Source organism: Periplaneta americana, chromosome 3, assembly GCF_040183065.1.
Source record: "Periplaneta americana isolate PAMFEO1 chromosome 3, P.americana_PAMFEO1_priV1, whole genome shotgun sequence".
NCBI classification, from domain to species: domain Eukaryota; kingdom Metazoa; phylum Arthropoda; class Insecta; order Blattodea; family Blattidae; genus Periplaneta; species Periplaneta americana.
The window spans coordinates 204,724,255-204,750,395 of NC_091119.1; positions in this window are offsets into that span (position 1 = coordinate 204,724,255).

Here is a 26,141-nt window from a genome sequence, read left to right on the forward strand (position 1 = left end):
CAGCAGGAGGACTTACTTACTTACTTACATACTTACTTACTGGCTTTTAAGGAACCGGGAGGTTCATTGCCGCCCTCACATAAGCCCGCCATTGATCCCTATCCTGAGCAAGATTAATCCATTCTCTGTCATCATATCCCAGCTCCCTCAAATCCATTTTAATATTATCTTCCCATCTACGTATCGGCCTCCCTAAAGGTGTTTTTCCCTCCGGCCTCCCAACTAACACTCTATATGCATTTCTGGATTCGCCCATACGTGCTACATGCCCTGCCCATCTCAAATGTCTGGATTTTATGTTCCTAATTATGTCAGGTGAAGAATACAACGCGTGCAGTTCTGTGTTGTGTAATTTTCTCCATTCCCCTGTAGCTTCATCCCTTTTAGCCCCAAATATTTTCCTAAGCACCTTATTCTCAAACACCCTTAACCTATGTTCCTCTCTCAAAGTGAGAGTCCAAGTTTCACAACCATAAAGAACAACCGGTAATATAACTGTTTTATAAATTCTAACTTTCAGATTTTTTGACAGCAGACTGGACGATAAAAGCTTCTCAACCGAATAATAAGAGGCATTTCCCATATTTATTCTGTGTTTAATTTCCTTCCGAGTATCATTTATATTTGTTACTGTTGCTCCAAGATATTTGAAGTTCTCCACCTCTTCAAAAGATAAATTTCCAATTTTTATATTTCCATTTCGTACAATATTCTGGTCACGAGACATAATCATATACTTTGTCTTTTCGGGATTTACTTCCAACCCTATCTCTTTACTTGCTTCCAGTAAAATTCCCGTGTTTTCTCTAATCGTTTGTGGATTTTCTCCTAACATATTCACGTCAACCGCATAGACAAGCAGCAGCAGGACATCTCGTGGTAATGCTAGTAGCCATGACAACGTTAATATCGGTGTTAATAATGATGACAATGAAAAGAAGAATGTAATTCAGTGTTGATAGGAAGCTACACACAAATCCTCTTTGGTAGATAAAGCAATTTCCTCGGCTCTGATCGAACGCAAAGCTGGTCTGCCGGCAGGTTAGAAGGAGCTTATTGCAGCGTGGGCGGATAATTAAGTACCAGCAACGTAAAGATTTCGCGTATAAGAAGAAAAAGAAGAAGAGGAAGCAGCAGCTTCATGTTATAAATCTGCTTCCCTGACTTCATTAAGTTAAGAGACTTTGCACCCCTTCCACTCCACCCCCAATTATCGTTCCCACACTTTAAATTAACACCCAGCGCATCTGACATCCCTCAAATCCATTTTTCCGACATCAACTAAATTACGTTAAAGCCCATTGTCAACACCGATATAGATTCACTTAACATCGATCACTTCAAGTGTTGCAGCGCGACGTCAAGTGATGTTCTCTTAACATGCCGCACTTCAAATGTTACGGACTACGCATATTTGAATAGCAAGTGCTCTTCTCTTCCGATCCGTAAGAGGATCTGGGTATGAAGTGAGGAGCCGTCAGTGTGGGATCACATTGCTAATCAATAGGAGATGACTCGTAAGTTACGCTTTGGAGTGGGAAGCAAATTCCTCACTGAACGACAGTCAGGCAACGGCAGGGATTGTTATAACTAGCGAACGATATAATTATGTAGCCAATGACAGATTAGTAGGAAGGAAGGGACGAAAACTTAAGAAATATAAAAATAATAATTCTCTTCCCTTACAAAATCTGGTCGTCACTGGTATGCTATTATACAGTAGTTCTTCTTTCTATTAAAAGTTCATTTATCATCTTCCAACTGAATATTTCTTTAGGTCTGGCGACTTCGTTACGTATTTCTCTCCTAATACCTTCTTTAATAGTCTGGAATATCTTTGTATGTATGTATGTACGTATGTATTTATTCACACTGCAATGGGTATATACCCGGTGGCAGTGGTGACTAATTACACTCAATAATGACAATAATAAACTTATTAATTAAAAATGCACTTAATAATACCAATAATTAATAATAATAATAATAATAATAATAATAATAATAATAATAATAATAATAATAATAATAATGATTTATTTAACCTGGCAGAGTTAAGGCCATACGGCCTTCTCTAACACTCAACCAGGAGTAAAGACTGCGTTACAAAAACACTACAAATTTACAAATTACACTACAATTTTACACACAAAACTGAATAAGATAATAATAATAATAAAAAATAAACAACAAATAAGAAGAAATCGGACATAATATATAACATACAGAAAGAAAGAAAAAAGCATAATAATATGTGAACAGCAGGTCAAAATAAATGAGGCATACAAAGAAAAGACAATTATTCATAATAATAATAATAATAATAATAATAATAATAATAATAATAATAATAATAAAATAAGAATAGTAATAATGATGATGATAATAATAATAATAATAATAATAATAATAATAATAGTAATAGTAGTAATAAAATAGTGCAGTACAAAGTATACAGTGAATACAATATTTCTAAGTACACACAATAAGGAAAATTAAGATTATATATAGCTCAACTTATCACATTAGAGATATAACATTATCGGAAAATATGAAAACAAAAATATGAAATAAGTTGAATATCATTAGAACATAAAAAAAAATGTGAAAACGTGGAAACATGCAATACAACACTTGTCATAATAGTAAGTTAGTTTGGCAACTCGTCATAAGATAATTTTCTAACTTGGATTTGAAAGAATTCAATGTTCGGCAGCCCTTGACTTCAGGCGGCAGAGAGTTCCAGTGACGAGAGGTAGCAACAGTGAAGGATGAGGAATACAGAGACGATGTGTGAAGTGGAATTTCTAGCGTGTTATCGCGTTGTGATCGAGTATTAATATTATGATAGCGAGAGAGAGTATGAAATCGAGCGAATAAATAATAGGGGGATGAAGAGTGCATAATTCGATATAGGAGAGAAAGTGAGTGCAGATTTCTCCTCTCATGTAATCTAAGCCATGATAACTTCTCGAAAGAAGGTGAGATATGATCATAGTATCGAACATTACAAATGAAGCGGACGCACGCGTTATGAACACGCTGTAGTTAATAATACTAACAATAATTTATAATAATAATAATAGGGAAAATCCTAAATTAAATGAAGCACGATCACTTAAAATAACATTTAAAATAAATCTAATTTGTATCTTAAATCTAAGTTCAAACTAAAGCCCACGAGTATGATATGTTCATATCTGCACAAGTACCTTTCCACATTACACTTATTTCGCTGTCAACTCACTCACTGCACTGGAACTACGACACATTTCACTGATTCTATCCTGATTTCACTAACACTTCAAAAACATTTCACTGTTCAAATACTTTGCACTGCTACTATAAACTATAAAGCTTCCCTGACAGGAACACGTTTCACTGACACAACACACTTCACTGACACAACATAATTCTTCACTGATACAACACTTCAATAACAAAATATCATTTACATACTTTACATACTGTGTATAATTATCGTCTATTAGTAAAGTCCTTAAGCCTATTTTTAAATACGTTTTTGGTTGTTGGTAAAGCCTTTAGTAAGTCTGCAGGTAAAGCATTCCAGTCCCTGATAGTACAATTGAGAAAAGAAAACTTTCCAGTAGAAAAGAAAACTATGTAAACTCTAAATGTTACTTCTTTCATGACTTGAGATATTTAAACTATGCAACAGTAACACGTGAAGTCTAATACGTTTAGCTATCTGTTACCCCCGGATTTTTAATGTTTACTTATTTATATTTATTTATTAATAGTATTATATTGTGCTTCCTCAAATTAGAGGCTGCCATTAGACAAAGCATACAAAACAATATAAATGATGAAAGATAACAGAGTAAGAAAAAAAGTAAACAAGTACACAAACAAACAAACAAACAAACAAACAAACAAACAAACAAACAAACAATGGCAGTTTACACAATTAAAAAAGTTACAAGTAAAGAAGCAATGAAAGCTAATAAGAAAAAGAAAAATAGTAATGCTATGTTATTTTTTTCAGTACACTGAATTAGAGTCCATATAGGTGGTTTCGTAAAAGTTTGACTGACTCTCTAATTATGAGGAGGGCCAGTTCATTCAGAAACGATTTGTGCAGTCCTAGGGTCTTACAGAATTGAGGAGAGAAGTTAGGTATCGTTCCTCTTGCTCCAAACATCAATCCCGTAGCACTGATATCGTGAAGTTGGTATTTATCTTTATAATACGGGATGGTTGGAACGTAGATTGCTCGTTTCTCCTCATGTACGTCTTCAGGCTGTCCTTTATGCGTTTCAAACCTGATGGTGGGGTCGATTATCATACCCTGAGACAGGAATTCGCTAATGGCAATTATGTCAATTCGTGTGTTACTGCCATTGTCGGCAGTTCCGTGGACTTCTTCATAGACGGTGTATTTTAGTTTTCTAAGTGCATCGGCCAGTTTAGTTCTAATTGCATGGTGCCCATGTATACGTAATATTTCGCCATAAGTGCAGGCTCCCAGGACATGTCCAAGGGTTTCTATCTCACAGAGGGATCGCTTGCAGTAGTTGTCCTGAGACCTACCGGGTATGGCTCTTACAGCACATACGTTGGCAGTCATCTTGATAGCCTCCTTCCATTCACCGCTAGTCATTCCATCGGGCTTAGTTATCCATTTGTTATTTACTTGTATATATTTATTTCCTTATAAATAAATAAATAAATAAATAAATAAACTTAGTTAAGATATATCTATTTATTTAAGATATACATCGACTTTAGAAATATCAGATTTATTCAAAACTTTGGAAAATAATGATTTTGCCTCATGTGGAAGTTAATTTTTTCTAGTTTTCAAAAATATATAACTTGTACCCATTATCTCAATAATTTCATAATTGGGTATTTATAATATAAGCACACTATACTTTCTATACCTTACGCCATCGTCAGTGTTTATTTACTTATATTTCACACTTTCCGTCACTTGTTATCTTTCCGACCGACAAAAAGTAGATTTACAATTGGGGAAAGATTTCATTGAGGTACCAAATTAAAGCTTAAACATGGGCTATGTTGTAAATTGAATTATTATTTTCAATCGTTTATAGTTATTTTATCCCAAAAATATATACAAATACTATAAGTTTATTTACTATAAATAAGTGATAGAATCAAATTTCTGTCACGAACTAGTCTGGTTCCATAGAATGCTTATTTCATTAAGTGAGTCCTAATAAAATGTGCTTACATAAAGTGGCATATCGTTTGAACGATTCAAGACAAATAAATTATTTTTGTATGTAATATTCTCCATACATAGGGGATCATCTTAGCGAAACAAGTTTTACTCTAGGTTAATATATCATTTTTTTCTTCCAAAAAAATTTCTTTGGATCTCTAAATTCGATTTTCAAGATTGAAGTAGGCTATATAAATTGTTTAGTTTATTTCCGAGAATTTTGTCATCATTGTTTGAAAGGCATTAAGGAAAAAAATGATGATTTTTATCCTGAGAGTCCATTTATACCTTAGTTATTTACTTACGTATGTATTTATTTATCTACTTACTTTCAAATTACATTTAAGGTACCCGAAGGTTCATTGCCGCCCTCACATAACCCGTCATTGGTCCCTATCCTGAGCAAGATTAATCCAGTCTCTATCATCATATCCCACCTCCCTCAAATCCATTTTAATGTTATCCTCCCATCTACGTCTCGGCCTTCCCAAAGATCTTTTTCCCTTCGGCCTCCCAACTAAAACTCTATATGCATTTCTGGATTCGCCCATACGTGCTACATGCCCTGCCCATCTCAAACGTCTGGATTTAATGTTCTTAATTGTGTCAGGTGAAGAATACAATGCGTGCAGTTCTGCGTTGTGTAACTTTCTCCATTCTCCTGTAACTTCATCCCTCTTAGCCCCAAATATTTTCCTAAGCACCTTATTCTCAAACACTCTTAACCTCTGTTCCTCTCTCAAAGTTAGAGTCCAAGTTTCACAACCACACAGAAGAACCGGTAATATAACTGTTTTATAAATTCTAACTTTCAGATTTTTTGACAGCAGACTGGATGATAAAAGCTTCTCAACCGAATAATAACAGGCATTTCCCATATTTATTCTGCGTTTAATTTCATGTCGAGTGTCATTTGTATTTATTACTGTTGCTGCAAGATATTTGAATTTTTCCACCTCTTCAAAAGACAAATTTCCAATTTTCATATTTCCATTTCGTACAATATTTTCGTCACGAGACATAATCATATACTTTGTCTTTTCGGGATTTACTTCCAAACCTAACTCTTTACTTGCTTCCAGTAAAATTCCCGTGTTTTCCCTAATCGTTTGTGGATTTTCTCCTAACATATTCACGTCATCCGCATAGACAAGCAGCTGATGTAACCCGTTCAATTCCAAACCCTCTCTGTTATCCTGGACTTTCCTAATGGCATACTCTAGAGGAAAGTTAAAAAGTAAAGGTGATAGTGCATCTCCTTGCTTTAGCCCGCAGTGAATTGGAAACGCATCTGACAGAAACTGATCTATACGAACCCTGCTGTACGTTTCACTGAGACACATTTTAATTAATCGAACTAGTTTCTTGGGAATACCAAATTCTTTATTATGGTTGTATATAATAACATTAATAGTAGTAATAATAACAATAATAATAATAATAATAATAATAATAATAATAATAATAATGATAATAATGATAATTATACACACCTATGTTCTGCCTAATATTATGGTTTCAATAGTTAGATTTCCATACGGAATTACAGCAATCAATATCTTTGGTGTTCACTGTAGGTTCGTCTAACACAGGAGTAGCACATGGGAATGACAGACTATACTGAGAGTCTTATAATAAAAAAAGGCGAGTGTAGTAGCAAAACTTTCAGCAAGGGAACAATGTCTTCGCACGTTCAACCCCCCCCCCCCTATAATCGCTACCAAAACAGAAGTCGCCTGCCTGTCGGCGACATATACCAAAACCTCCCCACCCCCAAACTCCCATTCTCCAACATGATATATTGCTCACGTGGTTCCAATGCAACTCAGAAACTGGAACCCTCATCCCAGCACACTCGCCTGTGCCATACCTTCGTTTTACAACACTGAGGGAGTATGGTGTTACGAGCGATCAATTTCAACTCAGCAAAGCTTATTGTTCATATGGAACGCAAAGAAACGGCAGCTGGAAGACAATTTTTGTTGTAGTTTTAGTCAACGTCTTATGGGATCATGACTTTGAAAGGAATAAAAGGAAAACGTTTTATATATACAGTTCATTATGCAGTCAGCTTATATTCACAAACGATTAGGGAAAACGCGGAAATTCTACTTGAAGCAAGTAAAGCGATAGGTTTCGAAGTAAATCTCGAAAAGACCAAGTATATGATTATGTCTCGTGATCAGAATATTGCACGAAAGTGAACTATAAAAGTTGGCGATTTATCCTTCGAAGAGGTGGAAAAATTTAAATATCTTGGAGCAACAGTAACAAATATAAATGACACTCGGGAGGAAATTAAACGCAGAATAAATATGGGAAATGCGTGTTATTATTCGGTTGAGGAGCTTTTGTCATCCAGTCTGCTGTCAAAAAATCTGAAAGTTAGAATTTATAAAACAGTTATATTACCGGTTGTTCTGTATGGCTGTAAAACTTGCACTCTCATTTTGAGAGCGGAACAGAGATTGAGGGTGTATGAGAATAAGGTTCTTAGAAAAATATTTGGGGCTAAGAGGGATGAAGTTACAGGAGAATGGAGAAAGTTACACAACACAGAACTGCACGCATTGTATTCTTCACCTGACATAATTAGGAACATTAAATCAATACGTTTGAGATGGGCAGGGCATGTAGCACGTATGGGCGAATCCAGAAATACATATAGGGTGTTAGTAGGGAGGCCGGAGGGAAAAAGGCCTTTGGGGAGGCCGAGACGTAGGTGAGAGGATAATATTAAAATGGATTTGAGGGAGGTGGGATATGATGATAGAGACTGGATTAATCTTGCTCAGGATAGGGACCAATGGTGGGCTTATGTGAGGGCGGCAATGAACCTTCGGGTTCCTTAAAAGCCAGTAAGTAACTAAGTAAGTAAGTAAGTAAGTAAGTAAGCAAGCAAGCAAGTATGTAAGTAAGTAAGTAAGTAAGTAAGTAAGTGAGTCAGCTTATATTCTGAAGCGATTGACACACATATAATTTCCATAAACTGCTGTGTTAAGGGAATGTGTACACTTTTCGCTAGTGTAGATTCAGTCACAAATGGCTTTTAAGGAACCCGGAGGTTCATTGCCGCCCTCAAATAAGCCCGCCATCGGTCCCTATCCTGTGCAAGATTAATCCAGTCTCTATCAACATTTCCCAGGTCCCTCAAATCCATTTTAACATTATCCTCCCATCTACGTCTTAGCTTTCCAAAGGTCTTTTTCCTTCCGGTCTCCCAACTAAAACTCGACATACATATCTGGATTCACCCATACGTGCTGCATGCCGTGCCCATCTCCAACGTCTGTATTTAATGTTCTTAATTATGTCAGGTGAAGAATACAATGCGTGCAGTTCTGTGTTGTGTAACTTTCTCCATTCTCCTGTAACTTCATCCCTCTTAGCCCCAAATATTTTCCGAAGCACCTTATTCTCAAAAAATTAACTTAATGAATATATAAATTACAATAAATCTAGATTTAATAAACAAACCTATTAAAAATAAGTACCTGTCTATATTAATTGAACATATCAGTAAAAACTGCGATTTATGGTATGGTTAAAGAATGCAAAATTAATTGTTTCTATTTACGGGTCTAGAAATTCGCGAAGTATTCCATGATTCTCAAATAACTTAGTTATCATAGGAGTTGAATTTTAAATTCTACACGTCTATAAATAAACTTTCATATAGAATTTCTAGATCTAAATGTTATAAAATAATGAAAAGCGAGAAAATAAGCATTGAAATGTATGTAAATATGAAGAAAATGGGAACCCATTTGCTAAAATTAATTTATTTTCGGGGTTGATAAATATCTCAGCAAAATGACATAAATTTACAAGATTTGTAGTTGAAAATCCTGAAGCAAAATAGCAGTTCTGGTCAGAATTGTTTATATATATCTTCATTTGTTTAAAATAATGATTGTGCAAATATATAGGCCTAAATTAAATATTCATAATGTTATATTAGGAAGCAATATCTATGAAAATGCTGAATACATGGACTTGAAATTCTGGGTACACATATCAACATATATATTAATAAGTCAAAATAGTTTAAAGTTTCTGGTCTATATAAGCCTAACTGATATTCATTTTCTTTCATGTTGGCTAGTTTGCATAAAGTTACTTTTCAATAATGATGCATAATGGCACAATTTCCCACGCAAATGCAATCATGCACTAAATTTTTCACCAATTACTGGTATAGACCCTTGGAAGAATTAGGGCGGAATTCATAGTCGTCACTTATAAATGAGTGAACCCTTAAGTGGTTACTTATACTCATTTCTAATTTATAGTTCTCCCTCATTCATATAATGAGTGATTACTTAAGTGAGCTCATCTGTACCCTTAAGTGACCACTCATTTTCAAAATGGATACTGAGAATGATTTTGAGGATTTTGTGGAATTTGCTGAACGAAATGAGGACAATATACGTGTCTCAAAGAGGTATATTAGAGACATAGAGAATAGAATTGCTTATAACATGAAAAAAAAGATAAAACAGATACAAATGCAAGATACAAGTGTAATTACAAATTAAAAATGAAAAAAAAAAAAACAAATAGATACTACCTACATAAAAGACACCTAGGCTATAGATATAAATGAAAAATAGGAAATAAAAATAAATTAAAAATAGTTAAGTATAGATATCATAGCCAAAAATATAAAATGTAGCTGTAATTGGCAAATTACAGAGTAAACATAACACTATGTTAATAAATTCAGTATACAGTATTATATAGTAGGACTTTCTTACTTACTGGCTTTTAAGGAACCCGGAGGTTCATTGCCGCCCTCACATAAGCCAGCCATTGGCCCCTATCCTGAGCAAGATGAATCCATTCTCTATCATCATATCCCACCTCCCTCAAATCCATTTTAATATTATCTTCCCATCTACGTGTCGGCACCCCCAAAGGTCTTTTTCCCTCCGGCCTCCCAACTAACACTCTATATGTATTTCTGGATTCGCCCATACGTGCTACATGCCCTGCCCATCTCAAACGTCTGGATTTAATGTTCCTAATTATGCCAGGTGAAGAATACAATGCGTGCAGTTCTGTGTTGTGTAACTTTCTCCATTCTCCTGTAACTTCATCCCTCTTACTCCAGAATATTTTCCTAAGCACCTTATTCTCAAACACCCTTAATCTATGTTCCTCTCTCAAAGTGAGAGATATAGTAGGCCTAATAAGCTTAATTTATTTATTTAAGAAATTCACTACTACAGAACATGTCTTCCGATTAGTAGGATATCTGATTATAAGTATAACTGACATGCAACTAGAATTTAACATATCATGAAACTATTGCTGTATATAACTTATTCAGCACAATAATATTGATAACTGGTTGTTATAGCAACCCACATGTAGAGCTGCTTTCGATTAGTTCAATGAGAGTCAGCTTTTGTTATGACGTCATGTCCGGCAGCTGTAAGTGAGCACTCATTACGTGAAAATAATGGCGAAGTGCATCAACATCGGTTAAAAACGCAGTAATCATAGATTACGAAACGACGGTTAAACAGTAACGGTGGTTAAAATGTAATTTCTGTGCACCATTCATAATCACCGATTACTTAAACATGGTTAACTGACACCTCATTTAACCAGAGTAAAGTCTATGATGGTACACTGTTTCTACAAAATGACAAAAGGAAAGCATCCATACCGCTGCAAAGATAATAGTCAACGTCTAAAAACGACTGCGCTCACTCCGTTCTACATCGAAATGAACGTAGCCTACATTTTCGCGTTGCATTTGTTTGCCTTTGGGCACTGTTATATTTGCGAGTTGCATTTCTTTGTTTTTCAGTGCTGTTAGGTTAAAATCGTACAAAATAGAAAATTGAATGCAAAAATGATTATATTCCAATATAAGGTTAAAGTATCATAGACTTACTTACTATATTTAAATATATTATATAAAAAAGAAGGAATATCCACAAAGGAAAAGGATGTAGAAGATTGGTAGGAATGTGTGTACGATCCAGGACCTCATTTACACCAGGTTACTGTTCATTATCCTAAGATCCATCCATAACCTCTCTTTGTTCAGCCAGTGACATAGAGAAAGAGATATTCAAGTATTCCCTCTTAAAATATAGAAAATAAGTTATATAGAATCGTAATATAAGCAGCCGATCAATAGAAGAAATATGACTGTTTTTGTGTTATTTCAAGTGAGCCATTTGTAGATTTTGATAAACGACATCCCTCCTGGAATTTTCTGTCACCTAATTCCTCGTAAGAATTCTCTCTTGCCACTAAATAAACTTCACGCTCACGCTCTATCCAAGTAATTCAAGTACTGTACAATAATAATCTCTTCGAAATAAACATTTGTGGCTCTGGCCGCCATTTTGCTTTACTTGCTCTACTAATCACTGGTTATCCCCTTTAACCGCTCGAATATGGCCGGTTAGAGATTACTGTGGTTAACCTTCTATTTAAGTCGTAACCGAGGTCGATCCACCGTAAAAATGCTTAACCAGGGGTTAGGTGACAATTTTAACTAGTGGTTACACTAACCGACGTTGATGCTCGTGGGCGTAAGTGTTGTCTATGAATTCGGAATTGACTTAAGGGTTCCGTTATTGTAAGCAAATACTTATTACTTAAGGGTTCACTCATTTTATAAGTGACGACTATGAATTCCACCCTTAACAATTATAGGTTTACTACTTTCCGAGATAAATGTATCTAAAATACAAAAAATGTTCTTTTGAGAAACAAGCGCTTTATAACCTGGAGTGGCAGTCAAAGATCCTTGGCACGCGGCCATTTAAAGGCAACCAGGGGCATTTAAAAATGTCGAAACATATATATCTCTAATGCCTGTAGAATGAAGAATTTGTTACTATTAAGGGTACGTACACGTTGGAGCGACGATAAACGATAAAAGAAGCAGCGATGCTATATCAGAGAGAATTGAAGCATGCATTGTTATTGAGGTGTGCTTATTGGAGTAACGATAAAAGCGACGAAAAATCAAAGTTCCATTTTCTTCGCTCTTGTCGTTCATATAATCTCTGATTAAGATAATATTAACCTGTATAAATACCGGTGTTAATATGCGAATATTAATCGATTTATTATTATTTCGGCATATTAAATTAATTACTGTAGATATTGACAAATTGATCAGTTGTGTATTTATTCGTCATATGTTATGTGATCACAAGAACCAATCACAACACAACGAATTTATACTATCTTTGGGATGAGAAACGGGTTGAATTTTGTACGTATTTAAGTTACATTAACCTTGAACCTAGCAGCTGATATTTCCTATATATCTTCTTTCATTAAGTGGATGCATAGAATATCTTCTACTGACTATTACACTCTTACTACGTCATACTACTTTTGACCAATAAAACGGTACGAAAGGACGTATTTCAACCAATCATGGCTGCTTATCGCACAATTTTATCGCGTCCCTAGCATTTGTTTAATTTTATCGCGTCCCTAGCATTTGTTTCTTTGTTTGCCAACATTTGAAACTGCGCTGGTCTGGACGTCAAAAATATATATATAAAATTACAAATCACTCCAGTCGATGCACAGCAGTTTCAAATATGACTCGCATTGGCATTCAAGAACAAGAATTAATAAAAATCACTGATCATATCTATGCATCTTCTGAAATCCGATTTACAAATAAATGAAGAGCACCATTCGGAAATCCTGAATAAGTTGAATACACCATGTAGGCCTAAATCAACGAGTTCCACTTCTATTACGCACACGTCCAATATAACATCAATTGAACCACCAACCACATTCAAATTTGAAAATTGTGCATTCAATAATTATGCCTTTTAAAATTATTCATGTTTATTTTTTATGTCATCGTCGTTAAATAAAACTTTTCTAACACTTGTGTATATTAGTTAGGTTATGTTATAGCTTCTGCTCTGAGAGGATAAAAAGAACTTCTGCTATATGATATTATGGATAGTCACGTATCAGAGATTGTTTAATATTAAGATTTATTGAATAGTAATCATTACAGTGTCTGTATAAAGACACTACTGCCATCTAGCATGCATGTAGCGTAATATTTGTAATGTTGAGATGGTGCAATAATACATTTGAAGACAGTTGTATTTTCGTAAGTCAATTAATATTTTATTGTATTGGAGTACTTCGTTACTTCTAATCTTTATATACTTTCTTCTAATCGTGTAATAGTCAATTAAATCCCACTCGAGTTTTGATTTTCTCTAGATAAATCAAAACGTCTAGTGAGATTACTGTTGATAAAACAAAATGTTCGCTTCCCGCGTCCTCGTTGCTCCGATATGAACACTTGATTCTTTGATAATACCAAAGCGTCGCTAGATCATTTCTCTTATCGTTTATCGTTGCTCCAACGTGTACGTACACTTACGCGTCTAGAATTTTGCGAGATATTCGACGTTCTTCAAACATAGTTATCATAGGAATGGAATTTAACACTTCACACTTAATTCCATATTAGTGAATTTTATACACATTTTGTACGTCTTTATGTCACAAGGCAATAATAACTCAGAAAACAGAGACAAGTAATGGAATTTATGCATAGGCTACAGGTAGAAGCAAATACTGTCTACCAGAATATTTTTAAACGAAACCATTTCATATAACTAAACCTTACTGACCAGGTCTAATACGAAAGTGACAACTATTGACTGAACGCAAATTTCTCTGCTTCTTAACAGCAAGTAGTAGCTTTTGAGGCTTAGCCACCCAAAAAAATTGAATTGTTATTCCTAGTAACAGTAGGCCTATAATTTCGTAATAGCGACTTGGTTGGACTCCGATCCTTCCATATATTAAGTCCACTGCTGGTAGTTATTCCAGTATGGAGAGTTCAGTACGAGGCTTGTGGCAGAAGCCTCTAAAGGTATGGCTGCGACCTTGACTCGCAAGCTCGAGATGGGACCGGGGAGGGGGTATCGATTTGTTACATCTGCGTACGAAAGAAGACTAGCCTTCCTTCAGAATAATGTCGCGCTATATTGGTGTTATCTGAATGTACTGCGTTGTTGAGTTTAGTTTAATAAAAAGTGTATGCGTGTGTGTATTACATATTAATTTTGTGTAAAAAGGCACATACTGAGAGAACATTGAAGTCATTAGTTGTAGAATTAAAAGAGAAACCCTTTTCAAGTTGGACGAATGAAACAAAATGTGCTTACAAAGATAGGAGATTGACACCATATTTACATATTAAAATAGCGGATGGAAAAACACAAAATAGATATTTTCAATTTTCATAGTACTATAAGAAATTTCTTTGGCTACAGGGTGCTCTGAGACCAGTAAGTTATATTGTTATACCTGTATTCTGTTTGGAGTGAAAATGAGTGGTCATGATCTTCTTGTATCACAAAAGATTTTGATATAAAAGTCGATAAATATATGCCCTATAAAAAGATATAAGGTAAGCAGTTTTTTTCAGCCTAAACAGTATTTACACCTTAGCTTCGCCAATGACAGCAACATCAACAATAAATAACAAAACACAAACCAGTTCTATACAAAACGTTGCATGCAACCTACATGTGCAAGTCCAGAATGTTTACCTGGGAACTTAGCGCCTATTCGCTGAAAAGGTGGCAAGGGACGAGAAGAAAATACGTTTCTCTCCCCATTTCTGGAGATAGGAAGCGAGCTGTCATCTGTCAGCGGGACATCACCACACCGTTCACGTCCTCAACTTACCTCCTGAAAAAAAAAAAAAAAAAGAAGATATAATATATAAATATAAAAAACTGGAACGAAAATGCTTCCATGAGATCGGACTGAGAAGTAAACGTCTGTGAAGGTAGATGACACAAAGGCTAGTGCAATGGAAAACCAAAAAATATTTTGTGCGAGATCGTGCGTATTTGCTTGTTTTCCGCACAGAACCAATACGCGGTAAGTGTGAAATACCACATTCAGTATTCCCAACGTAACACACACAACAATTTCCCTCTTCTTACCGCTTAAGCGCGACAGTCATTTTACTGCTTTAGGCTTTTAACATATTATTTTTAGAGACGTTTAACATAGTAATAATTATAAATTGGAAACTTACCACTGCAATTTCACCTAAATTGCAATGTTAATTATTGTTTTTAAATATTTGCAAAAATTAAGTAAAATCTACTACTCCACGAAAATTATTGCATTCCTGATACAAGTAACATTAAGGAAGCCGTGAAAAAATCAACAAGATTCCAGATGCCGATGGTATTACTGCAATATGTTATATAAATAATATTGTTAAAATATTAAAATGAAAAATAAATCATTACATAACCTTACCGTTTGTTTTAAGTTCAAATTTATAGACTGGGAGAAAAAAAATACAGACCTATATCACGGCCTGCTGGAGTATAGTAAACACAGAAAACATTTCAAAGCAACGATGTTGAAGATAGATATTTTTGTTTTGCAAATTTGCCGTCATTGAACAGAAACCAAGATGGAGATTTCATTGCAACTAATTAGAAATTCGACTTTCAGGTATGTAATAAACGATCTTCGCACAAAATAATGTACGATACACGAGCGGTATGTTTTCTTTCAATTCTTGGAAATTAAAGAAGCTCAACTACGTTTCGCTTTTTCAAACTTTTTATCGAACATGAAAACTTCAACATACCGCTCTTGTAACGCATATTACTATTATGTTGCATAGTTACGATTATGTCTAGACTTACATAAATACTGTACATGCAATTCTGTTAACAACTTACAACACATGTCTCAGGAATACAAGAAAGTTACAGGTAGGTACCAGATAAATATTTTTGATGAAGTGATGAGGATTTTTCGAAAGTAATATCACTAGAGGTTTTGATTTATCTAGAGAAAATCAAAACTCAAGTGGGATTTAATAGATTATTACACGATTAGAAGAAAGTATATAAAGATTAGAAGTAACGAAGTACTCCAATACAATAAAATTTTAATTGACTTACGAAAATACAAAACTGTCTTCAAATTTGTACGATCTCAACACTGTAAATATTACGCTAATAGATGTCAGTAGTGTGTTATGAATAGCTGTTTTCTTATCAGTTGTGCCAACTATGGAATCTTCATTGAACTCTGTGGACGGTTACTGGTGAAGAAGGCTTTGTTGATTCAGTTTAATTTTTATTAAAACAGTTGCATTCCACTTCATTTATGCCGATCCCAGTAACCAACGTCACTTGACAGATAATTTTCAATAAATCTTAGTATTAAACTTTCTCTGATACGTGACTATCCTTAATATCATATACCAGAAGCTATAACAAACATAACCTAAATGATATAAACGAGTGTTAGAAAAGTGTTAATTAGGGATGATGAAATAAACAAGAAACATTTTAATTAACGATGATGAAATAAAAATTAAACATGAATAATTTTAAAAGAAAGAATTATTGAAAGTACAATTTTCAAATTTGAATGTTTTAGTGGTTGGTGGTTCAGTTGATATATTGGACGTGTGCGTAAAAGAAGTGGAACTCGTTGATGTACATGGTGTATCCCTCAACTTATTCAGTATTTCCGAATGGTGCTCTCCATATATGACCTGTGATCTTTATTATTCTTGTTCTTGAATGCCAATGCGAGTCATATTTGAAAGTGCTGTGCATCGACTGGAGTGGTTTGTAATTTTCTGTTTTTTTTTTTTTTTTTTTTTTTTTTGACGTCCAGACCAGTGCAGTTTGAAATGTTGGCAAACAAAGAAACAAATGCTAGGGTAGTGATAAAAATAAACAAACGCTAGGGACGCGATAAAATTGTACGATAAGCAGTCATGATTGGTTGAAAGACGTCCTTTCGTACCGTTTTATTAGTCAAAAGTAGTATGACGTAGTAAACGTGTAATAGTCAGTCTAAAAATTTCAAAAAGCAAGTTATTTCATAATACCTATAGATCAGTGGTTCCCAGAATTTATAACATGACACCCTTGGAGACTGATTGTGTAAAGAGGGGTCGTGATATGTTTTAACAAGTAAAATATAAAATTAATGTATTTATTTATTTTGTATTTCTAAACATAAACGTTGAATATAACATAAAAATTAAATAGTTATAAAGTAAAAAGTAATGCGATAAATAGGCCTGTTTTATTTTTCAGAAAATGGATTCTTATTTCTGGACTAGGGGGAAAGGAACTGGCCATCCTACCTCATTATCTCCAGGCTTAGTGTCCTCATGAGTGATGCCCCAGTAAGTTCAATGAAATTTCTCTGTAGGGAATATAAAAACACTATTACAACAGATTAATGCCCTTCGATGTTTACATAAATCTCAAAACCCATACATCATACAAACACGTCAGGTTCATGAGGAGAGCATTAGATGTGCCCAATCTCTGAACATTGTTCCAGAAGTTGCCTTATTTCATAAGAATGAACATTTCTTAAATACTACAAAGATTCGTAACCTTCTGAGGAACAGAGAATTTGATATTTGGTGTCGTCATCCACAGAAATGGAAAGGCGTAGCTTTATTTAAACAATATCCTGGTGCCAACAAATGGATTTGTAAACACGAAGGACTCTGCAACAGCGAATGGCGCGATGGAATTAAAATGATTGGAATTGTTGCTGCAGTACAGGCTGTGCCGGGAAGATCTCAGGACAACCGTTGTAGGCATTGCCACAACGAGGTTGAAACTCTTGCACACGTCCTGGGATCCTGTCCGCACGGCGAAGGTCTGCGAAACGCTAGACACCACCAAGTACGATCAATTATAGCCACTGCCCTTAAAGATGCCGATTACAACACCTTTGAAGAAGTACATAGTCTCTCCGTCACTGGCAGTACACGGCGCATAGATATAATAGCTTTCAAGGAATCTACAAGATCTGGTTACGTAACTGATCCCACTGTGCGTTTCGAAACGAATGAGGAACAGCCAGCAGAAGTGGATAATGAAAAAAAGAATATATATAATCCTATCATTCCCTATTACCTCCAAAAGTACCAGCTAGAAGAGCTTGAAGTAATCGGACTTCTGGTTGGAGCAAGAGGTACCGCTACTGTCTTCATGAAAGATGTGTTTAAGAGGCTTGGAATACCTACATCTTTTATTCCGATTGTAACTTTAGCTGAATTGAAAGGATCAATTGCTTTCCTGAAGAATCACCTATATTCGAAATCAAACTAAATTCAGTAGCATTCTTTACTTTTTTGTAACACTTACCTCTCTAAAACTAGGTATATTTCCACTAATCTAAAAAAAAATTACAGTATTTTCAGCTATGTACTTGTAGGAATTTCATTGTTAAAACAACATCAATGGTTCAATGAACTTGTAAAAATTTCTGTGCTTAAGTACTCTTTGTCGCTTGTGGCAGCTCACGAATGTGAGAAGATTTATATATTATTAATTACCCTTAGATATTTTGTTATATTATTGCCTCGTAGTTGCGTGGGATCTATTGTGGTCAGCGGTTTCATATTTCCGAACTCTGTGTATTCTAATTTGTGGCAATCAAATCCAAGAAAAATCCGTTGATTGCGGTATAAGAAATGCAATTACTGAAGTTGGTACACGCCCCATTTGGAGCTCACAGCGGATTATTTCATTCCAAATCATTGATGTATAAATTGATTGCCAAGTTTGGATTGGAGCAATGATTGTGCGGTGCTTTTGATCCATTATTAAATTCAATACTGCAGCGCCAATGAAATGCGTTAATGATGAAAATGAATTCTGAATTAATGGGAGCATTAATTAACGACAGTTTTCTTTCATTTCTGTGACAAAACGCATTCATATGTAGGAGATTCAAGCGTGAAATGACAGCATCAAAACACATCTGACCATTCACACATTTCGTTTGAAACCAAATTAAACATCAGCAACAAAGTTTTTCTTTCTGAATTTTCCCAGCATTTTTACGAAGTACGTTCTATATGGCATATTCGTACACAATAATTTATATCATATAATTAAATAAAATCTACAAATTGAGGATTAATTTGTTGAAATAAAACCAAAAAGAATTTCTATGTCGAAAGAAAATTGAAAAATAACATCTTAATTCTGAAGTTCAGATAACAACATTAAAGTAATAATAATAATAATAATAATAATAATAATAATAATAATAATAATAATAATAAAAATTGTTATTTGTAAGATAATAATAGTACACTTTTGATTGGCACTCCCAATGAAGCAAAAGCTTGTGGCCAGGAGTGCAGTATTACATTGAATAATTAAAAAGTAATATTACAAGTTAACTTATTTACTTACTTACAAATGGCTTTTAAGGAACCCGAAGGTTCATTGCCGCCCTCACATAAGCCCGCCATCGGTCCCTATCCTGTTCAAGATTAATCCATTCTCTATCATCATATCCCATCTCCCTCAAATCCATTTTATATTATCCTCCCATTACGTCTCGGGCTCCCCAAAGGTCCTTTTCCCTCCGGCCTCCCAACTAACACTCTATATGCATTTCTGAATTCGCCCATACGTGCTACATGCCTTGCCCATCTCAAACGTCTGGATTTAAGTCTCATTCCGAGGCTTATTTGAAGGTAACGTAACAAGCTGTTTTTTTACGGTGATGGGTTGTTTGCCCTTCGCCCAACCCACAAGCTGGAGGACCACCGCCTACACTATAAAATAATTATTTAATAGATCAATTTAGTTTCTCTCTTCTTAACTTTTACAATAAACTGTCTAGCATTTATTAATCAGTTAATCTTTTAGTACTTTGATTTTTATTGTATTTGTAAATTTAATATTAATTGTAATTATAATTGTAATTGTATTCTTAATATTGTAGTTGTAATCCCCTGTCAGAGGGGAGCAGAAGGCCTGATGGCCTTATCTCTACCAGGTTAAATAAATAAATATAATAATATATAATTTAAGTAATCAAATGTAAGTAAGCAATACAAGAAATACAATGAAATTATATCAAATACACAGAAAAGTAGGTTAACTAGAAAGTACAAGGGACGATGGCCCCTTTAAAAAACAATAAACTAAAACGAAAAAGTATTAAATAATATAATTGTAAAATAAATAGAAAATATAATGCAATAATATAGTTGAGTAATATATTATATTACATAAATCATGTTTTATTTCTATTTTATTTACTGAATTTTGAAACATTTATAACATAAAAATATTTTTTTATCTAATGTAAGCGAGAAATGTTAAAAAAAGTAAAATATTAAAAATGAAAATATAAAAAATGAAAATACTGTATATATATGTACAAAATAAAATTACATTAAATTTATTAGTATACTAATCAGTATTTAAAATCAATTGAATTGCTTGATTTTTAAATAATTTATTATTGGAAGATGCTAATTTTGAATGTTTTTAATGAAGTTATTATACAATTTCGGGCAGAAATTTGAGGCATGCCTTAGTCCTGCTTCAGAATTGCATTTGGGTTGAAACAAATGACATGGTATGTGTCTTCTTGTACTGTAACCATGGTTACAATAGTTAACATTTTTATGATAGTATTTTAATATATAGGATGTTTAATTCACTACATAATGCATACATTTCATGAGTAGAAAATTATTTTTTGCTTGGTTATCTAGGCCTAATTTAACGACACTGTATCAACTACTCGGTCATTTAGCGTCGATGGAATTGGTGATAGCGAGATAGTATCTGGTGATATGAGACCAAGGATTCGCCATCGATTACCCGACATTCGCCTTTATGGTTGGTAAATCCTCGGAAAAAACCCAACCAGGTAATCAGCCCAAGCGGGAATCGAACACGCGTCTGATCGCATCTCTGGATCGGCAGGCAAACGCCTTAATCGATTGAGCTACGCCGGTGGCTAGAACATTATTAAGCCTAAAATATACAAAAATATTTTGGGGGTCCGCTAAAATAAAATACGAGCTGTAAGAGGTTTGTGCCATGTATGGTGGGTCCCTATCACCACGGCATGGCGCGTCCTCAGGTTGCGGATCGAGGAGACGACCTCCAGATATGGAGGGTAGCTGTGAATATATTGAATAAGCAGTCGCGGACAGCCGATGAGGGGTGGTCCTCCAGCTTGGGAGTTGGGCGAAGGGCTAACAACCCATCACCGTAAAAAAACAGCTTGTTACGAATCCTTCAAATAAGCCTCGGAATGGGACTGATTCTCTGGCACGACCACAGCAAAGGATTAAGGTTTTGAGATTTGGTACTTGGGATGTTACAAGTCTATATAGAACAGGAGGGGTAACATTAGTAGCAAAACAACTAGCTAGATATAGAATTGGAAATTCATCTTTTGAAGAGGTGGAGAAGTTCAGATATCTTGGAGCAACAGTAACAAATATAAATGATACTCGGGAGGAAATTAAACCCAGAATAAATATGAGAAATGCCTGTTATTATTCGGTTGAGAAACTTTTATCATCCAGTCTGCTGTCAAAAATTCTGAAAGTTAGAATTTATAAAACAGTTATATTACCGGTTGTTCTGTATGGTTGTGAAACTTGGACTCTCACTTTGAGAGAGGAACATAGGTTAAGGGTGTTTGAGAATAAGGTGCTTAGGAAAATATTTGGGGTTAAGAAGGATGAAGTTACAGGAGAATGGAGAAAGTTACACAACACAGAACTGCACGCATTGTATTCTTCACCTGACATAATTAGGAACATTAAATCCAGACGTTTGAGATGGGCAGGGCATGTAGCACGTATGGGCGAATCCAGAAATGCATATAGAGTGTTAGTTGGGAGGCCGGAGGGAAAAAGACCTTTGGGGAGGCTGAGACGTAGATGGGAAGATAATATTAAAATGGATTTGAGGGATGTGGGATATGATGATGGAGAATGGATCAATCTTTCTCAGGATAGGGACCGATGGCGGGCTTATGTGAGAGCGGAAATGAACCTCCGGGTTCCTTAGAAGCCAGTAAGTAAGTAAGAGGTTTGTGACTCCCAGAAGATTTTGAACCACTGACTTTGGCCTGTATCTTATGCGGAATGCGAACCAACAACCAATACTAGCGCATTACCCATTGGGCACACTGGAACGTGGTCCTCAGAATTATAACCACTGACGTATTAAATAAACTGATGTTAATTAGTGAGATAGGCTCGGACCTCGCTGAAAACCCTCGCAGAAAGGTTCTGTTACACTGGAGGTAGCGATACGGGTAATGAGGAACCACACTCGTTCGGTATTGAATCCAGAATCCAGAAGCCAATTACGATTCTTCATGTACTAGCTGTGTGATAACAGGAAAAGGGTTTTTAAACAGTGTTCTCTATTTTTAATTTTCCCATGAATATTCTGTACACACTCATACAGCAGCTTTAATCAAATAAAGGAAACGTATGGTACAAAGCAAAGCACGGATCGTTATAAGCAAACCAGTAGAAATGCGGATACCAGCGCATAGCAACCGCTTTTCACTTGTTAAAGAGAATGTAATGCAACTGTATTAATATCTACTTATGGTCCAGTCATTAATACAGTATTTCACGTGAAAATTTGAATCCTTCCCGGAGATTTGATTATAGTCACTTACTTATAAATTGCTTTTAAGGAACCCGGAGGTTCATTGCCGCCCTCACATAACCCCTCCATCGGTCCCTGTCCCGAGCAAGATTAATCCATTCTCTATCATCATATCCCATCTCCCTCAAATCCATTTTAATATTATCTTTCCATTTACGTCTCGGCTTCCCCAAAGGTCTTTTCCCCTCCGGCCTCCCAACTAACACTCTATAAGCATTTCTGTACTCACCCATACGTGCTACATGCACTGCCCATCTCAAACGTCTGGATTTAATATTCCTAATTATGTCAGTTGAAGAATACAATGCGTGCAGTTCTGCGTTGTGTAATTTTCTCCATTCTCCTGTAACTTCATCCCTCTTAACCCCAAATATTTTCCTATGGAACTTATTCTCGAACCTCCTTGACCTTTGTTCCTGTCTCAAGGTGAGAATCCAAGTTTCACAGCCATACAGAGCAATTGGTAGTATAACTGTTTTATAAATTCTAACTTTCAGATTTTTCGATAGGAGACTGGATGACAAAAGCTTCTCAACCGATTAATAACAGGCATTTTCCATATTTATTCTGCGTTTAATTTCCTCCCGAATGTCATTTATATTTGTTATTGTTGCTCCAAAATATTTCAATTTTTCCACCTTTTCAAAGGATAAATTACAAATTGTTTTAATTTTCGCTTCATACTGTGTTCTGGTCACGAGACATAATCATATACTTTGTCTTTTTTCGGTATTTACTGCCAAACCTATCTCTTTACTTGCTTCAAGTAAAATTCCCGTGTTTTCCCTAATCGTTTGTGGATTTTCTCCTAACATATTTACGTCATCCGCATACACAAGCAGCTGATGTAACCCGTTCAATTCCAAACCCTCTCCGTTATTCTGGACTTTCCTAATGGCATATTCTAGAGCGAAGTTAAAAAAAAAAAAAGGTAATAGTGCATTTCCTTGGTTTAGCCCACAGTGAATTGGAAAAGCATCCTATAAGGACTCTTCTGTACGTTTTAATTAATCGAATTAGTTTCTTGTAAATACAAAATTCAATAAGAATATTATTGTAAAACTTCTCTTTTCACCGAGTCATATGCCTTTTTTAAATCTATGAATAACCGATGTACTGTACCCTTTCACTGCCTTTTTTTTTTTCACAATATCTGACCAATACAAAAAATGTGATCAAAAGTGTTGATCTATTACGCCTAAAACCACATTGATGATGCCCAATATTTTCATCTAAATATGCAGTTAACCTTCTCAAAAGAAAACTGTACAAAATTTTGTAAGAAATCAATAAAAGTGATATTTCTCGAAAGTTACTTAGTACATTTAGTCTTTTCCCCTTTATTAAAGGTATGTACAATTGTATATTCCTTCCATTTTCTGGTAAAATTCCCAAGTAGCAGGTATGTTTTATTTGTATATATTTCTGCTGTCTCTATTTATGATTAAGTTGCTGGAATAAGCAGTAAACTGGGGTATGTAAAGTCGTGAGATTTTTGGGTTTCAATGTGCAAATGCATCATAGACTTTTTCTTTAAAATGATATAATGATAAATTTTGAATTTTTCTGAAAAAATCTCAACTTCACAAAAATAATTTATTTCTTTCCTGTCAAGAAATAATTTGAGAACCATAAGTTTTCTTGTATAATCTAGGGATATATTTAAATTCTGTGGATGTTGTGGATTTTATGGGCAAGTCATTCTTCGGGACGATGGTATATTATGCAGGTGATAGTTTTCGTTGTAGAACTATTACTTACTTACTTACTAGCGTTTAAGGAACCCGGAGGTTCATTGCCGCCCTCACATAAGCCCGCCATTGGTCCCTATTCTGAGCAAGATTAATCCAGTCTCTATCATCATATCCCACCTCCCTCAAATCCATTTTAATATTATCCTCCCATCTACGTCTCGGCTTCCCCAAAGGTCTTTTTCCCTCCGGCCTCCCAGCCAACACTCTATATGCATTTCTGGATTCGCCCATACGTCCTACATGCCCTGCCCATGTCAAACGTCTGGATTTAATGTTTTTAATTATGTCAGGTGAAGAATACAATGCGTGCAGTTCTGTGTTGTGTAACTTTCTCCATTCTCCTGTAACTTCATCCCTCTTAGCCCCAAATATTTTCCTGAGCACCTTATTCTCAAACACCCTTAGCCTATGTTCCTCTCTCAAAGTGAGAGTCCAAGTTTCACATCCATAAAGAACAACCGGTAGTATAACCGTTTCATAAATTCTAACTCTCAGATTCCTTGACAGCAGATTATTACAAGAAGGAATTATGTTTCTGAATGACAGGGCCTCATGTAAAATATAGCTGTCACTTCTCGACCACTTCAAAATTTGGAGGCAGCAGCTTGTTTAACTAGTCTATTGGAGCGCGGGTTAGTTCACCCTTCTCCCGTAATTGAGACTACAGCGCTGTGAACTCATAATGCATGACCTCCATTAATTCTTGAAGTTAATGGCGATATAAATCGAAAGAATTTGTTTTTGACACACTTTAAATTCATTGTTTAATTAAGAGTGAAATACACAAATCTAGCTGAAGGAAGTACTTTAATAAAACTGCCGCTAGCAAAAATGATTAAAAAAAAAAAAAAAGAAAGCGGCATTGCACTACATTGCCTAATTTCGCGTGCATTGTGTTCAGTAGTACCGGTTTCAGCCATGAGAGAGCAGCATCGTAACGACACGTAATTACATAAAACTTTCTGCTTGTCTACTGCAATTCGGCCGCTGATTCGTGTGCTGGTAACAATGACCTCCCTTGCATACAAATAACCCATCCACCCCTCTCGCTCCCTTTGCTAAAAATACACTAAATTGAAGTGCACATGCGTTTTTTACCCCCGTGATACTCCCCCTACATCCTGGTGTGATACAGTTGAAAAATGAAGTATTGGTTTACACGAGACTCATGCTTAATTCGCAATTATTCTTACTGAAAATAAAATTATCTCGCTGAAATAACGCCAACAAGAATATATATCACTGGTGTGGTCATTAGTGAACAAACTGGAACGACCCTCCAATAATATTCCATTAAAATCAGATTAAATTACTCTTGCAGTTCAAATCAGTCCTCCGCAAGTGATGCTACGTCAACAGCCAATCGCTCGTATTGTTGCAATCACTATCTTCACATTTACATGGGAGGAATATTTTGTATTGTTAAAACTACGATTCCGTTTGAAGGTTGTGGCATTCCAATTCCTGCGTTTGTGGTTATTATATTTCCATTGCAGAAATCTAACAATCTTACTTAAAAATAGAAACAAAAAAGAAGAAAACCGAGCTACTACATTTGAAAATCTCCAATAAATCCCTTCTTTTTCATCATAACATTTAAGATAAGCTTTTATTAACTTTATGCACTAGGCTTAGTAAGATAAAATAATTTGACGTCTTACAAATTTTGAAGTCCATAAA